Source organism: Mixophyes fleayi, unplaced genomic scaffold (assembly GCF_038048845.1).
Source record: "Mixophyes fleayi isolate aMixFle1 unplaced genomic scaffold, aMixFle1.hap1 Scaffold_229, whole genome shotgun sequence".
Lineage (NCBI taxonomy): Eukaryota > Metazoa > Chordata > Amphibia > Anura > Limnodynastidae > Mixophyes > Mixophyes fleayi.
Window position 1 is genome coordinate 105,001 of NW_027446445.1, and position 2,500 is coordinate 107,500.

At 46.1% G+C, this 2,500-nt stretch overlaps 3 non-coding genes and 7 pseudogenes across 3 annotated transcripts; all 10 read right to left on the reverse strand.

Moving 5' to 3' along the window:
• Positions 1-95, reverse strand: part of LOC142122415 (5S ribosomal RNA) — a 119-nt pseudogene extending 24 nt beyond the window's left edge.
• An 82-nt stretch (positions 96-177) lies between these two features.
• LOC142122281 (5S ribosomal RNA) lies at positions 178-296 on the reverse strand. The gene has a single exon (XR_012684177.1). It is a non-coding gene; the product is annotated as a 5S ribosomal RNA (ribosomal RNA).
• A 239-nt stretch (positions 297-535) lies between these two features.
• Positions 536-654, reverse strand: LOC142122612 (5S ribosomal RNA; annotated as a pseudogene).
• An 80-nt stretch (positions 655-734) lies between these two features.
• On the reverse strand, positions 735-853 carry LOC142122543 (5S ribosomal RNA; annotated as a pseudogene).
• An 81-nt stretch (positions 854-934) lies between these two features.
• On the reverse strand, positions 935-1,053 carry LOC142122479 (5S ribosomal RNA; annotated as a pseudogene).
• An 81-nt stretch (positions 1,054-1,134) lies between these two features.
• Positions 1,135-1,253, reverse strand: LOC142122455 (5S ribosomal RNA; annotated as a pseudogene).
• Positions 1,254-1,494: 241 nt separating this feature from the next.
• On the reverse strand, positions 1,495-1,613 carry LOC142122687 (5S ribosomal RNA; annotated as a pseudogene).
• Positions 1,614-1,893: 280 nt separating this feature from the next.
• LOC142122520 (5S ribosomal RNA) lies at positions 1,894-2,012 on the reverse strand. Its single transcript, XR_012684241.1, has one exon. It is a non-coding gene; the product is annotated as a 5S ribosomal RNA (ribosomal RNA).
• An 81-nt stretch (positions 2,013-2,093) lies between these two features.
• On the reverse strand, positions 2,094-2,212 carry LOC142122228 (5S ribosomal RNA). The gene has a single exon (XR_012684128.1). It is a non-coding gene; the product is annotated as a 5S ribosomal RNA (ribosomal RNA).
• Positions 2,213-2,294: 82 nt separating this feature from the next.
• Positions 2,295-2,413, reverse strand: LOC142122688 (5S ribosomal RNA; annotated as a pseudogene).
• Positions 2,414-2,500: the final 87 nt, after the last annotated feature.

Below are 2,500 nucleotides of genomic sequence, written 5' to 3' on the forward strand. Positions count from 1 at the left end.
GGTGGTCTCCCATCCAAGTACTAACCAGGCCCAGCCCTGCTTAGCTTCCAAGATCAGACGAGATTGGGCTTGTTCAGGGTGGTGTGGCTGTAGGTATTGTTTTACTATTGACCTACATCTCTTATACATCTAAAAACAAGCATTGAAGGAAGCCGGAACAAGAGAGAAAAAAAAAAAGGCCTACAGCACCTGGTATTCCCAGGTGGTCTCCCATCTAAGTACTAACCAGGCCCGGCACTGCTTAGCTTCCAAGATCAGACGAGATTGGGCTTGTCCAGGGTGGTGTGGCTGTAGGTATTGGTTTTCTAATAACCTACATCACTTATACATTTTAAAACCAGCATTGAAGGAAGCTAGAACAAGAGAGAAAAAAAAAAGTACTAACCAGGCCCGGACCTGCTTAGCTTTCAAGAGCAGACGAGTTTCGGCTTGTTCAGGGTGGTGTGGCTGTAGGTATTGGTTTCCTATTGACCTACATCTCTTATACATCTCAAAACCAGCATTGAAGGAGGCCGGAACAAGAGAGAAAAAAAAAAGCCTACAGCACCTGGTATTTCCTTGTGGTCTCCCATCGAAGTGCTAACCAGGCCCAGCCCTGCTTAGCTTCCAAGATCAGACGAGATTGGGCTTGTACAGGGTGGTGCGGCTGTAGGTATCTTTTTCCTATTGACCTACATCTCTTATACATCTCAAAACCAGCATTGAAGGAGGCCGGAACAAGAGAGAAAAAAAAAAGCCTACTGCACCTGGTATTTCCAGGTGGTCTCCCATCCAAGTACTAACCAGGCCCAGCCCTGCTTAGCTTCCAAGATCAGACAAAATTGGGCTTGTTCAGGGTGGTGTGGCTGTAGGTATTGGTTTCCTATTGATCTACATCTCTTATAGATCTCAAAACCAGCATTGAAGAAAGTCGGAACAAGAGAGAAAAAAAAAGGGCCTACAGCACCTGGTATTCCCAGGTGGTCTCGCATCCAAGTACTAACCAGGCCTGGCTCTGCTTAGCTTCCAAGATCAGACGAGATTGGGCTTGTTCAGGGTGGTGTGGCTGTAGGCATTGTTTGCCTATTGACCTACATCTCTTATACATCTAAAAACCAGCATTGAAGGAAGCCGGAACAAGAGAGAAAAAAAAAAGGCCTACAGCACCTGGTATTCCCAGGTGGTCTCCCATCCAAGTACTAACCAGGCCCGTCACTGCTTAGCTTCCAAGATCAGACGAGAGTGGGCTTGTTCAGGGTGGTGTGGCTGTAGGTATTGGTTTCCTAATGACCTACATCACTTATACATCTCAAAACCAGCATTGAAGGAAGCCAGAACAAGAGAGAAAAAAAAAAGTACTAACCAGGCCCGGACCTGCTTAGCTTTCAAGATCAGACGAGATTGGGCTTGTTCAGGGTGGTGTGGCTGTAGGTATTGGTTCCCTATTGACCTACATCTCTTATACATCTCAAAACCAGCATTGAAGGAAGTCGGAACAAGAGAGAAAAAAAAAAATGCCTACAGCACCTGGTATTCCCAGGTGGTCTCGCATCCAAGTACTAACCAGGCCCGGCTCTGCTTAGCTTCCAAGATCAGACGAGATTGGGCTTGTTCAGGGTTTTGTGGCTGTAGGATTTAGTTTCTTAATGACCTACATCACTTATACATCTGAAAACCAGCATTGAAGGAAGCCGGATCAAAAGAGAAAAAAAAAGGCCTACAGCACCTGATATTCCCAGGTGGTCTCCCATCCATGTACTAACTAGGCCTGGCGCGGCTTATCTTTCAAGATCAGACGAGATTGTGCTTGTTCAAGGTGGAGTGGCTGTAGGTATAAGTTTCCTATTGACCTACATCTCTTATACATCTCAACACCAGCATTGAAGGAAGCCAGAACAAGAGAGAAAAAAAAAAGGCCTACAGCACCTGGTATTCCCAGGTGGTCTCCCATCCAAGTACTAACCAGGCCCAGCCCTGCTTAGCTTTCAAGATCAGATGAGATTGGGCTTGTTCAGGGTGGTGTGGCTGTAGGTATTGTTTTCATATTGACCTACATCTCTTATACATCTAGAAACCAGCATTGAAGGAAGCCGGAACAAGAGAGAAGAAAAAAAGGCCTACAGCACCTGGTATTCCCAGGTGGTCTCCCATCCAAGTACTAACCAGGCCCGGCTCTGCTTAGCTTCCAAGATCAGACGAGATTGGGCTTGTTCAGGGTGGTGTGGCTGTAGGTATTGGTTCCCTATTGACCTACATCTCTTATACATCTCAAAACCAGCATTGAAGGAAGTCGGAACAAGAGAGAAAAAAAAAAATGCCTACAGCACCTGGTATTCCCAGGTGGTCTCGCATCCAAGTACTAACCAGGCCCGGCTCTGCTTAGCTTCCAAGATCAGACGAGATTGGGCTTGTTCAGGGTTTTGTGGCTGTAGGATTTGGTTTCTTAATGACCTACATCACTTATACATCTGAAAACCAGCATTGAAGGAAGCCGGATCAAAAGAGAAAAAAAAAGGCCTAC